Here is a 14,872-nt window from a genome sequence, read left to right as displayed (position 1 = left end):
CTGGCCCATCGACTCATTGACCATGTAGTCTTCCACGGTGTAGAAGTCCTCGTCCCCGAGCCATCAAAGGGAAAGGACTATAATAAGAAGTCGGGGAACAAGAGGAGGAAGAAGCGAACAACATAGGAACCCCCACAAGAGCAACAAGCAAGTACTATGTATGCCGCTACAATGCCTGCTACTCCAGCACCTGCCAGTCAATATGCTGGAACCCTTCTGAAGTGTGGAAAGTGTAGCTATCACCACACCGGAGTATGTCGGGTAATGCAGTGTCTGAACTGCCACAGAAAGGGACACACAGTCCGTTTCTGCAGGGCACGGGCTCAACCGATCTCCCAAGTCCCCAAAGCTAAAGAAAACCAAGCCTGTTATGGTTGTAGTGAGACTGGACATTACCAGAAGGACTGCCCAATACTAAAGAACTCAGGCGTGGATGGACGCATTCTGATGATCACCACCGGTGAGTCAACCCCAAAGTCGTCAACGAGCAGTGGTACGTTTTTGAAATAGTAATTACTTTAAAAAATTAATTTATATTTATATAGGATTAAAACTTGGGGAAAACACTTAAAAAGTAATTATAATAACTCACATATTGAAATAGATCACAATATTCAAGAGAACTAAAAGATCCGTTTAGAGAAGCTTTGATGGCTTAGCATATACATTAGAGTTGTGCATGACTAAGATGTTGTAGACTTAGAGTGAGTGATTCCGTCTTAATTCCCGTTCCTTGTTTGGTTGTGGATTTGAGGCAGAGTTACTCAGTCGACCATCCTATTCATCTTAATTAATCATAACTTGTATATGACAGACGATCGTAGTGGTACCGAGGAGGATCATGATATAAAGTATCATCACCAGTTATCAAAGCACTCTCATTAGTATGTATGCACACATAGCGGTACGATATGTAGGAGTGTTAACATTAAAAGGAGAATAGAAAATACTGGAACATTTACAAAGAGTACATTGTCAAACACACTGGGAGCACGTTATCGAACACACCAGGGATACATCATCGTATAATAGACGTTTCTTTCAAATTGGCCAAAACTTTGGTCCGTAAAGTGTCCGTTACTATCATTCGTCATGAATTGGTGTGGTCCTCACCATACTAAGTTCATATGTTCCTATCGCCTCGATCGCCAAGTTCTTGAAACCTTCATCATTCGTATCGACAGTCCGACCTAAGCCTCAGTTTTAGCTTTCGTATTCTAAACCCCGAAGTACTCATGCAAAGAGTACTTTGATCTTCGAAGCCTTATCGTCAGATGACCGTAGACCATCACGAAATACCACTCGTCCAGCATACCAAGTTCGAGCACAGAGGCTAAGGACAAATACAGCCACCTATTACTATTCAGGATATACACGAAGGTGGTATATGGCTATGATTACGCAAATTTAGTATGTGTGCTTCCGCCCTACCTCCTGTTCCTTGTTGGTTGTGGACATGTGGCAGAGTCACACATTGGAGCGTCTTACTAATCCTAATCATATATGACTTGTATACACAAGGTAATGATAGATGGACCAAGTACGAATCCTATCATGAACACCATGGCAAAGTTGCTAGGTCTACGAGTGGGTATTCTGCAAATCAAAGGAGCGCAACCTCAGTAGTAATGTAAGAAAGCTAATTTCAGGACGAAATTCCATCTAACGGGGGATGATGTGACAACCCAAAAAAATTTTACTTTGAAAGCTCAGTAAGTCAACTCAACCAAGTGTTAGACTCATTGGTAATGAGTTCTAGCATGGTTTAAGTTCATTCTAAGGAGTTTTAAGCTTAGTACACTTAAGGAATGAGTGTCAGAATGTACCTGCTAGAGACATTGTCCAAAAACTCAAGCTTTAACCTCATCATTAGGAGTTCAAGGCCAAGACACTCGAGTTTACGGCCGTAAACTCAAGGCTGGCCGTAAACTCCTCTATAAGTACTCATATCCTTCACTTTTCATTCATTATCTCAGTTTCAACCTCAAGAACTTCCAAATCCTCTCAAGTATCATCCAACTTTTCACTCTAGATCATCAAAAGTTGTAAGTGTTCTTCATTGATTTGTTGATACATCTCATTATATAGAATCATCTCATGAATTAATCCATGAAAATCATGTTTTCTTAAATCTTCAAGTTTCCCCAAGAACACACACTAGTGTTCTTGGCCAAAATCAACCCTTTCAAGCCTCCATATTGTAAGTATTCCTTCATTATACTTCATATCTACTAGGAAGCCTTGAAATACACCATCTAAACATACATTCTCCATGAAGATCATGAGTTTACGGCCCAAGATCTCCCTTGGCCGTAAACTCCATATTGATGCATGTTTAGAACTTAAACTCTTCTAATGACCAAGCTTGTGACCAAGACCCATTGCTTGATGAGTATAGGACCTTAAACCACACTCACTTCATAATGTCCATGAGTTTACGGCCGTAAGCTCCTTGTTTGGCCGTAAACTCATCAAAAGCCTTCCTTATGATGGTCTTTTTCATCTTTGTGTAGAGCAATGGTCCCTCAAGCTTCCCTAGCCTTCGAACACCCTCTTAGGCATGCTTGACCATGAGTTTACGGTTGTAAACTCCCTTGGCCGTATAGCCATGGCCGTAAACTCATGATACTGCCATTCCACTTTCCTTTGATAAATCACATGTGATTCCAACACTTGGTCAAAGTGTTTCCTAGTCCCGTGAGGTGTTTCCTTGCTTTTGGTTGCCTCTAAACGCCATATTTAAGTCAATACTTTCCATTGAATGTCATTTAGGACTCGTTAAGTCTCAGGACTTCATTCATGGAACTTCTCATCCTTACATACATATTCGTTTCAATCACCCACATCAGGTGAGTTCACACCCCGTAATGAATCTTTTAACTATTTTAAATACTTTTAAGGGGGGAATACAAGTTGAAAACAATGATAATTGTGTAAATGTTTGTTATATATACATCTTTCAAAAGATCGCTTATATATTTTATAAGTGATCAAAACATTTCGAAAACTCTTTTAAAGTTATGTTACTTCATAGTATAACAAAACTCTGTTTTTAAAGTACAAGCATAACTTAGTAGATAAATGAGACTTTTCAATAACAGTTCAAGTAAAACATTAGTAAACTATAATAGGTATAGTTTAGAGATTCAGTTCATACTAGATACAATACACGATAACAGAACGAACATACTATATGAGAAACAGAGCATATTATATGAGAAACAGAATGAACATACTAAGTTGCTATAGCATGGAACTACTACAGGATCTAATTATACCAATGAATCACAAACTCATTGTTCTAAACAAAAGGTGATAGTTAAATTGCGTATACATTCTCATATAGCTTTAATGTGGATGTACACGATGCAACCACCGTTTTGCCGAAATCGTGTTTGGTTCCTAGAATCATCTGACAGGGAGAGCGTATAGTATGGGAACTAGCCATCACATTATACCTTAATAATCAATTTAAGGCAATTAGTACATCAGTAGTACTATATACAATACTAAAGTACTTACATTTTCCCATTACTTTCGTAAAGTGACAGTACCACTTGAAAGTCAAATGCAAACTATTTTTAAGTTAAGATAGTTATAAACTAGGGAATACTCACATCCTCACAAACATACATAACATTTAATGCCTTGGTAGAAGGCTACGTTTAGTAGAAGGGGACGATAATGCTAACCTTATGATTCCTTAATGTATACATCAAAGGATATATATATATATATATATATATATATATATATATATATATATATATATATATATATATATACCAATAGGATCCGACAGATAATAGGATGTGTGCTCTCCGCTTCACTTCTTGTTCCTTGTTTCGTTGTGGGCTTGGAACGGATTCACCCAGTCTATTATCTATTTGATTCTAGATATATAAATATATGTTTTGTATATATTAAGTCATCATAAGGGTACCAAGTAGGGGTAAAGTCATAGGACACTAAATCAATGCACAATTTTCCAGTACAAAACACACTTTCCAAATCAGAACTTTGGGTATACAAAACTAGAAACTTACCAATAAAGGGTTTAATCCATTTTATTAAACCAGTATAAATTTAAAGGACCTTAGGTGATTACTATATAATACCTTAGTTTATACATCATGGTTATATATCATTAATACCCAATAGGTAGTTGGATGTGTACTTTCCGCCTTACTTCTTGTTCCTTGTTTGGCTGTGGGCCTAGGGAAGATTCACCCAATTAACTATCTATTCGATATTAGATTATATATAGCCAGTATAAACTAAGTGACTACAGAAGTAATCACTCTGTTCACCACTTTATTATAAGAAATAAGGGTTTTCTTAAAGAATATTTTCGTTAAATATAAAGGAACTATTACAATTAACTCCATGAGTAACAAGTGAATACGCCAGGGTTATATACAACATTGATCTAACAAACAATGGGATGTGTGCTATTCGCCTTACTTCCTGTTCCTTGTTTGGTTGTGGGCTTAGCGCAGATGTGCACGGTTGATTGTTTGTTTACTCTGAGTTTTATATAACTCTTATCCATTTAGTACTCATAGAAAGGGTTGTATAATCATTTTTACGTATCTTTCATCAAAGTAGGAAATATAGGATTTTCTAGAGGAACAGGAAAACTCTTCTAAACAAAACTTACAACTTACTAAATTTTCAACTACATTTTACAACAACTTTCTACAACTTACTTACATCACTAAAATATTATGAACTCACCTGTTTAATTGTTGTTCAACTCTTTCAAAATAACTTGTATTCTCAGGAGACTAATAGACAGGTACTCGCGCTGGGAATTCAGAAGATGGAGCATAGTAGCTTCAATACTTGTTTTGTTATTTGCTTATGTATTCTATGTTTTGTGAACACACACATTGTAAACACTTTCTTTCTAATGAAATGGTTGTTCATTACTTTCTTACAATGACTCATGTATTGTGATACTAAACATGTCGTCCTCCACCCCCGAACGTTTCCGCCGTTCCGATTTTGGGGTGCGACATGTGTAGGCCATTCAGATCCACCATAAGGGATGCAAACCGCTTCTATATTACTTTTACAGATGATTGTAGCAGATATGGGTATATCTACTTAATCACGCATAAGTCAGAAACTTTTGAAAAGTTCAAGGAGTTTAAGCAAGAAGTGGAGAATCAATTGGGCAGTAAGATAAAGATGCTCTGATCTGATCGAGGTGGTGAGTATCTTAGTATCGAGTTCCTTGACTATCTCAAGGAATGTGGAATTATTTCACAATTGACGCCACTTAGGACACCGCATTTGAATGGTGTGGCTAAAAGGCGCAATCGAACCTTGTTGGACATGGTTCGTTCCATGATGAGTCGAGTTTCATTGCCTATCTCATTCTGGGGGTATGCCTTAGAGACTGCCGCCCATATCCTTAATCTAGTCCCAACTAAAAAGGTTGCCAAAACACTTCACAAGATGTGGATGGGGAAAGCTCCCTCGTTAGCACATATCAAGGTTTGGGGTTGCGAGGCTTTCGTAAGATGAGAGACTCACGACAAGCTCGAACCTTGTAGTGAGCGATGTATTTTCATCGACTCCGCAGAGAAGTCCTTTGGATATCTCTTCTAAAGATCGAGTGACAATGTTTTCTTCGTTGTGAGGAGATGGGTTTTCTGAGCGAGAGAAATCATATGCAAAGAGGACAGTGGGAGGAAAATTGATCTTGAAGAGCTTCAAGAATCAAGCGCTGAAGGAACCTCCAACACTAGCGATCAACCCGAGGAGGAAACTCCTGTTGAACCGATTGACGAGTCCTTACCTCTTAGACGTTCCAGTAGATTTAGTGTCCTACCTAAGTTTTATGGTTTCCAAATTAGTACTGAAGGTGATACGTATATCAGTGACAGCACACTGGTAAATTTAGATGAACCTAACAACTACAAGGAAGCCATGGCAGACCCGGAGTCTGCGAAATGGAAAGATGCTATGGATAACGAGATTCAGTCCATGTATGAAAATCAAGTTTGGAACTTGGTTGACAATGTACCAGGTCGTAAGACGGTCAGGTGTAAATGGATCTTAAAGAAGAAGACCACCATAGATGGGAAAGTAGACACTTATAAGGTGCGATTGGTTGCAAAGGGATTTACTCAAACTCTTAGAGTTGACTATGACGAGACCTTCTCACCAGTAGCAAAGATTAAAACTATAAGGCTTATGCTAGCCATAGCCACGTTTCATGATTATGAAATATGACATATGGATGTCAAAACCACTTTCCTTAATGGGAAGTTGGCTGAGGATGTTTACATGAGTCAGCCAGAGGTTTTTGTCGATGCAAAGTACCCTAATTGAGTGTGTAAGCTTGAGAAATCCATCTATGGATTAAAACAAGCGTCTCGTAGATGGAATCTTCGTTTCGATGAGAAACTCAAAGAGTTTGGTTTTCAAGAAGCGAGGATGAGTCCTGCGTATATGGCAAAGCTAGTGGGAGTATAGTTAGATTTCTCGTATTGTATGTGGATGACATACTGCTCATAGGAAACGACATCCCAACCTTGCAGGAGGTTAAGTCCTGGCTTGGGAAGTGCTTCGCTATGAAGGACCTTGGAGAAGCTGCTTATATTCTAAGGATAAGGATAGTCAGAAATAGGAGTAAAAGACTAATAGGACTTAGTCAAAGTACCTACTTGGACAAGGTGTTGAAACGTTTCAACATGGAGAATTCCAAGAAAGGAGAATTGCCTATCTAGAGCAATACCAAACTGAGTAAGACTCAAAGTCAGACTACTGATGCCGAAATGGCAGAAATGAGTCGAGTACCATATGCTTCTGCCGCTAGCTCGATCATGTATGTTGTGACATGTAATCGCCTTGATGTGGCTTTTTCTTTGATAATGGTTTTCAATATCAAGGGAATCCTAGTAGAGCTCACTGGATTGCGGTTAAGAACATTCTTAAGTACCTACGAAGGACTAAGGGTTGGGTCCTTATCCTCGGTAGGAGTGATGTGCGAGGGTATAGTGACGCCAGTTTTCAGACCGACCAAGATAATTTCCTCTCTCAGTCAGGCTGGGTATTTACCCTGAATAGAGGAGCAGTGACTTGGAAAAGTTCCAAGCAGGAGACAGTAGTTGATTCAACGTGAAAATCAGAATACATAGCAACGAGCGAAGAGTCGAAGGAGGAAACATGGCTAAAGAACTTTAGTGGAGACCTTGGAGTTGTACCTGCATAAAGAATCCTATTGAAATTTTCTGTGATAACGAGGGTGAGGTCGCCTTAACCAAGGAACCAAGGGATCATGGCAGATCCAGGCATATCGACAGAAAATACCACTTCATTATTGTCAGAAGAGAACCCAACAGATCCCATTACGAAGGGACTGAGTAGGGTTAATGCTTGGAGTATTGGGCTGAAGGACGATATTAGTTTTAGAGATTAGATAGCTATTTAGAAACTTGTAATAGAGAAAATGTAATTGACATTCGATGATTGAATAAAAGAGTTTTATTTATGAGTAAATTTACTATCTTGTGTCAATTGTTTACTATTGTTTCACTTTTGCATATTTTGACTTCCTGAATAACATGATTATTCAAACTATCCACAGTCGGTCATACTTTGGAAGTAGGTATTGAGGCAAGACTGTTATGAATTGGCTTGTAGATTGTGTAAGCGTTTAGACATAGCAAAAGTTTGCTACAACTTTCATGAGTGCTCTTGAAATAAGATTTGAGTATTGGATTAAGCCCGCGCTCACATGAATCACTTCATGGAATTTATCACGAGTGATTGTGAGACGATAATATCATATAGTCTTTAAACCGAGATATATGAGTTATTGTTTACAAGTTGGTTGTGCATTGATAATGCGTAAACGCATCAGTAACTTGATGTTATAAAACGTGTTGTTGTGTATGATTTAATGATTAAATAGTACAAGCATATAAGTCAAAGTGTATATGTTCCTTTTATACTAAGAGGTTAAAAGCGATATCTTGGGCCCCTCGATGATTTTGTGTTGACTTATGTGTTGGGCCCGGTCAGGACTAAATTGATGTGTTCAATTAAGTTCTATGTTCGACAAATCAAAAATTAGGAAACAAACTGCTGGACAATAGGTATGACTAAGTTCCATGAATTTGTCCACATGATATCATGAAGAACAAAGGACTACAAGATCCCTTATCTAAAGGACGCGTTATTGACTAGGTCAGAGTTCGACAACGGCTAGTGAGAGCTACGATTGCTAATCGGATCCTGGAGTTACATTGACAGTTATAGTTATTAGACTTATACAGGTGGGATACTGTTAGATTAGGTGTCTAAGCCCATAACTATAATTGGGATGTACTTGACCCGATAGTAGCATGGTTCTTTTGGGTTGCCTTTACACTGGTGACTAGACAGGATGACCATTAAGGAGAGAGGCTTATTTATTATTAAAAATAATAAATCAGTGCATAAATATGATTTATTAATATATTATAATAATAATACATCAATTAGGAATCATATTATTAATTAGTATTTAATCAGAAATTAATTTGGAATTAATTTTGGGATTAAAGGAACTAATTAAAAGTACAGGGGTTGTTTTGTAATTATTTGATAGTTGAGGCTTTGGGCCATTGGATCACCCTTATTAGGGATAGGCCAAAAATCCTAGATGGATCTTGGAGTTTTCGTCCAAGGCCTAAGGCAAGGAGGTCCATGGACTTGCTTAGGCCCTAACCTAAGGGATTAAGGTTTCCACCCTAAAACCCTAGCTAGCCTTAAGTATGAATAGACCCATTAGGCTCTAGATTTTGTCCACACCCTTGGAGAAACCCTATAAGAGCCAATTTTTGGATCAAGTTTCCCTCTCTCCTCTCTCTTATATTCACCCTCTCACTCAAGTGTGTTTGTGATCCATTAGAGGTACTACACTTGTGGTACTTGTTCTCAAGAGCAAAGGCAATTCAAGAAACTAGTTGTTATTACTATATAGAAACAAAGGTATGTATTCTAATCTTTTTTTGTGTATTTCAAAATTTTAGATGCATGTCATGGTTTTCTTTTGTGTTCATTTGTTGTATGTCTATTAGTGAAAACATAGATCCAAAATTAGGGTTGCATGCACACATAAGATTGTTTGTATAAAACCCATCACAAATCTATGATAATACCCTATTAATACTAAGAAACTCTTGATATCTAATGGAGACTTCGTAACCTCCTACTGCATAACTACATCCCTCTTCATATTTCAAATTGTGAGGAATGACAATGAATTTTTTAGACTTTCAGGAGATATGTTTATCACGTCTTGATAGAGGTTGAACGCATACACTATCCAGATAAAGTGCATAAGCTTAAGAAGCCTAATTAGAGGCTTGACGAAGCATCGCAAAATAGGAATTTGTATTTCCATGAGAAAGTCAAAAGGTATTGAGTTCTCGAAGTCAAGTTGATATCTAAGTACCTGTCAAAGCTAGTGGGAACATAATTGTTATGCATGGTATTGCATGTTGACAATACTATCAATAGGGAACAATATATCTAATGTGTAAGTTGCAAAGGTTGGGAACTACTAGGCCATAATGGACATAAGGGAAAGGGTACTCATACTTCATTTTGAATCTAAATGTTTAAATTGTATAGTTTAATAGAACTTAGTCAAAGGCACATATGAATAGCATGTTGAAATGCTTCAACATTAGAGATTCAATATATGGAAATACATATATTGGACCCTTGTAATATTGAATCGAGTCCCATATGCTTTTGATATAGGATCAATTACATGTGCTATAATATTTTTTTAATCTAATTTTTCAAATGTTCCGAGCATTGTGAAAAAAAGGACTAGAATTTCAAGATACTAGAGTTATTAAACAAACTGTCGGTTTACTAAAGATTGGTTGCTTGTGGACAGTTGTAAATATGGTATTGTTTTGGAAGAACCATAGTGACACGTTTTGGATTGAGATGATTCTTGGTCATAATTGTTGTTCATATGGGAATTTGGAAATGATTCCATAATGGGAGATGAGTATATGGAAATGTATCCACAATAAGAGTTAGTTATAAAATCTACATGTGAGTTGGAAAATTTAATGTAATAAAGGTGTTCAAGGAGTGTACCTTGAATTTGAGACCTCAGTAGCATGGAATTGTTTCTAGTAACAAAGTTTCAGTGGAATATTTTGTAATATTGGAGACTCGGTCTTTGAGACTTTAGAATCTCAATATCACAAGAAATCAATGCATGTAAAATTGGAATTCCACCACATCTTGGATAGCAATAAGAATTTAGAATTGTAACAGCCCGGAATTTCAGGTATTTATTTAAATTATTTTTGGGTATATTTAAAGGGGGACTCGGCGAGTAGGTGCATGACTCGCCGAGTAGGGTCATAGTCTTGGTCGCAGTCGCGGATACGCGACTGGACTCGACGAGTCCAAATAAGGACTCGGCGAGTCGACGCTGTTTCAGCTAAACCCTAGCCGTTTCATTTCTGATCGTATATAACGATCTTATGGCCGTCATGTCACGTCTTTTGGCCGGTTGAAGACATCTTGGGAGCGTGTGAGCGTTTGAGGCAAGAGAGAAGACTTGAGGAGGCTTGAAGAAGTTGCTAGACAAGGAGAAGCAAGTTAGTGATCAAAGGAATTGAGTGTTGGAGGCTTGGGGACACAGGGAACACGTTCCAGGTATTATTCGGATCGAAAATCTGTAGTTTTTACGTTGAATGCGTGATTAGGGTTAGGAAACCCATTTAAGGGTTTGATATATTGTGTTGTTGTGTAAGTGTTTTAAAAACCCTGTAATAGTATATATGAAAGCCCAGGAAGTCCCATATCTTTATGCCGCGTAATCACGTGAGGTACAGGAGGCTGTGGATTGACTGCATGGCGAGGACTCGCCGAGTCCAATGATCAGACTCGGCGAGTAGCTTGAAGATGTACTAGAACTCGCCGAGTTGTTCTTCAGACTCGGCGAGTATCTTGAAGGTTCACTAGGACTCGCCGAGTTGCTCTTCGGACTCGGCGAGTAGCTTGAAGATCTACTAGAACTCGTCGAGTCGTTCTTCAGACTCGGCGAGTGGTGTCAGGGTGTCTATACTCGTCGAGTCACCCTTTGCACTCGACGAGTCTGGTCAAGATTGACCGTTGACCTGTATATCTCTTAGAGGGGTCAGTTGTCTTGTTTGATAAGATCATTAACTAGGGCTGTGGTATTATAGGGAACCTGCGGACTAGCGGATCGTGTGCGAGTAGCTCGAGGAGGTTATAGCCTGCGTACTACGAGGTGAGTTTTCTCACTATACTTCACCCGGAAGGGTTTGACTGTTAGACCGGAAGGTCGCGTATGTTATATTCATGCTATGTCTAGAGAGATAGATGCTTTATATGCGATGTGTGCTTATATGTGATGTATGATTATACGAGCCGGAAGGCGAGACTTATGTGTTAGCAAGAACGGTATGTTATATGTGCTTTATGTGTTAGAGTATTTGTGTTATGTGTTATATATGTGTATGGGCCGGAAGGCAATTATCTCGTGGATCGAAAGATCCGGGCCGGAAGGCGATGTTATGTGGACCGAAAGGTCCGGGCCGGAAGGCAATAGTATGTGGACCGAAATGTCCGGGCCGGAAGGCGCATGTGGGTAAGTCGTATACTGGGGAACTCACTAAGCATTTATGCTTACTAGTTGTGTTTATGTTTTTCAGGTACTAGTGATGACCGTGGGAAGGCGCCGGCGTGACTCGTACACACTGCCACTGTTGGAGATCCTGGAGATTTATTATTTTTATTATTTTTATTTTGAAATAAACCTGGAATAAACCCTTTTGTTGATTAATGATGTTTTTATTTTAACGAAAAATTTATTTGAAAATTTGAGTTGTTACAATTGGTATCAGAGCCTTGGTTTGAGGGATTCAGGTGTACTTTTGGGTGCAACTGAACTCAGACCGGGGATTTGAAGAAAAACTTTTTCTTAAAATGATAAGGACAAGGCGGTAAAAACAAGGGTGGAACAGTGTGTACAAGCAGCCAGCGTCCGAACGGTAAAGATCCCCAGAATACCTTACAATGTTTATGTTATGCACTGAATTATGAATTGTTATGCATGCTAGGGGACTAGGTATACATGATAGGACTAGAATTGCCTGTTTTGTGATGCCTTAGTCTAGGGATTGCGTATATGAGGTATTTGGTAGCATGTAAGTAGATAGTGCATAATAGAGGTAGAGTGCTCATTATTCGGGATTTGGGGAGGAAGATTTGGGACGAATGCTGATACGGTGTGGTCGGTAGTATTGGGCCCGTACTATCGAAGGCACCGGATCAGTGGAAGGCTCAAATAAGAATCCCTGGAAATCGGAGACTGGGTAGGGCGCGTATCGAGTACAGTTGTACTTAGTGGAGTCTCTGATGATTTTATGTTGTATTTCAGAGACATCATGGTTGTCACACGCAATGGGGCGAGTTCGAGCGGTGCGAGTGACGAGGAGATTCGTCAGATTATTCAGGAAGAGGTAGCTGCGGCGGTCCGGGCTGAGATCCCGGAGATGTTTGGGTCTATTAAGACCACGTTGATGGAGGAGTTTGAGGAGCGGTGCGCCGCAATTTCTGAAGCTGCAGTCGCTGCCGCTACCGCAGCGGTGGCTGCTGCCAGGCCGCAAGGGGGTGATTCATTACCGTTCAGGGAATTCAGCAACACGAAACCCCCTGAATTTGATGGGACGCAGGATCCGATCGCAGCCATGAGGTGGATCGCCGACATCGAGGGGTGCTTCTATACTTGCTCATGCCCGGAACACTTGAGGGTACGGTTCGCCTTGAACCAGCTCCGTCTGGGAGCGAAGGATTGGTGGAAGTTCGTGACGGTGAACTTCACTCAGGCAGAGGTTACGGCAGTGACATGGGAGAGGTTTACGGAGATGTTCAGGGATGAGTACGTTCCCCCGGTAGAGCGGGAGCGGTTGATTCAGGAGTTTTTGACCCTTAAGCAGGGTACTGATTCCGTGGCAGTGATCACACGGAAGTTTCATGAGAGGGCAATGTTCTGCCCCGAGCTGGTATCTACGGAGCAGTCGCGGATGAGCCGCTATTTGGGTGTTTTGAAGAAGGAGATTCGGGAGTTTGTGTCAAACTCCACCTATCGCACTTTCACGGAGCTTCAGGCGAACGCCAGGAAGCGCGAGATTGAGTTAGAGACTCAAGCGAGGGAGGAGGCTGAGTCTCGGCAGGTGGATCGACGGCCGGCTCAGTCTCAGCCGGCAGCCAAGCGGATTAAGTTCGCTGGTTCGAGGGGGGGAGGTTCGAAGGGTCGCACTTGCGCGAAGTGCGGCAAAAGTCACGAGGGGGCGTGTCGAACCGGTGGTTGCTACAAGTGTGGCAAGGACGGACATATTGCCAGGGATTGCCCTAAGGGGTTTATGGTTTGTTTTCACTGCAACCAGACGGGCCATCGGAAGGCCGAGTGCCCGCAACTTCGTCAGGGAGCTACACCTACTACCCGGACTACTGAGACCCGACCGGTGAAGGTCGAGGCCCCGAGGGCTCGCGGGAGAGCCTTTCAGCTGACTGCGGAGGAGGTCCGCGCTGCGCCCGATGTTGTGGCAGGTATGTTATCTTTCATGTATTTAATTAAAGGTCGAAATGTTATGCTTATGTTAATGTATGTGTAGGTACTTTCCTTGTGAACTCTATGCCTGCTCTAGTATTATTTGATTCGGGTGCGAGTAGATCGTTTGTATCGTTAGCTTTTAGTCAGCACATCGGCATTAGTCGTGAGCCGTTAAGTCGGCCTTTGAGCGTTTCCATTGCGGCTGAGAGGGTGATTTGTGCTACGGAGGTTTTTCGGGGATGTGTGCTAGAGATCTTCGGGGTCGCATTTCCGATTGACCTCATTCCTATTGCGATGGGGGATGTCTGTGTCATTGTAGGCATGGACTGGTTGAGCCGATTCAGCGCTGTCATTGACTGTGAGCGTCAGTTGGTGACTATACGAGACCCTAGTGGGGGAGTTCTTACGGTGTACGGCGAGGGTACCCGTTCGAGACCAGCTTTTTGTTCGGCTGTTAGGGCGAGGCAATGCCTACAGCGGGGATGTAACGGTTTCGTGGCGTATGTGATGGATACGCGGGAGAGTTCTGAGAGACCGAAGACATTGCAGGAGGTCCCAGTGGTGCGCGAGTTTCCAGATGTTTTCCCCGAGGATTTGCCGGGAATACCTCCTGCGAGGCAAGTGGAGTTTGGTATCGACCTAGTTCCAGGGGCGGCGCCTATTGCGAAGGTGCCTTATCGTCTTGCACCTCCAGAGATGCAAGAATTATCCTCGCAACTTCAAGAGTTGTTGGGGAAGGGATTTATTCGGCCGAGTAGCTCGCCATGGGGAGCACCGATTCTATTCGTCAAGAAGAAGGATGGTTCACACCGGATGTGTATCGATTACCGGGAGCTGAACAAAGTGACAGTTAAGAACCGTTACCCGTTACCGAGGATCGATGACCTATTCGATCAGTTGCAAGGGGCATCTTGGTTTTCCAAGATTGATTTGAGATCAGGGTACCATCAGGTAAGGGTGCGGGATGAGGACGTCCAGAAGACAGCCTTTAGGACGCGGTATGGGCATTACGAGTTCGTGGTGATGCCTTTTGGGCTCACCAATGCCCCAGCAGTGTTCATGGATCTCATGAACAGGGTATGCAGGTCGATGCTGGATCGGTCTGTGATTGTATTCATCGACGACATTCTGGTGTATTCGCGGTCGAGGGAGCAGCATGAGGGACATTTGAGGGAGGTCCTTGAGGTACTGAGGTCGGAGAAGCTATATGCAAAATTCTCCAAATGTGACTTCTGGTTACGGGAGGTCCAATTTCTGGGG

Source organism: Lactuca sativa, chromosome 4 (assembly GCF_002870075.4).
Source record: "Lactuca sativa cultivar Salinas chromosome 4, Lsat_Salinas_v11, whole genome shotgun sequence".
NCBI lineage: Eukaryota > Viridiplantae > Streptophyta > Magnoliopsida > Asterales > Asteraceae > Lactuca > Lactuca sativa.
Note: the sequence above shows the minus strand (reverse complement) of the source record.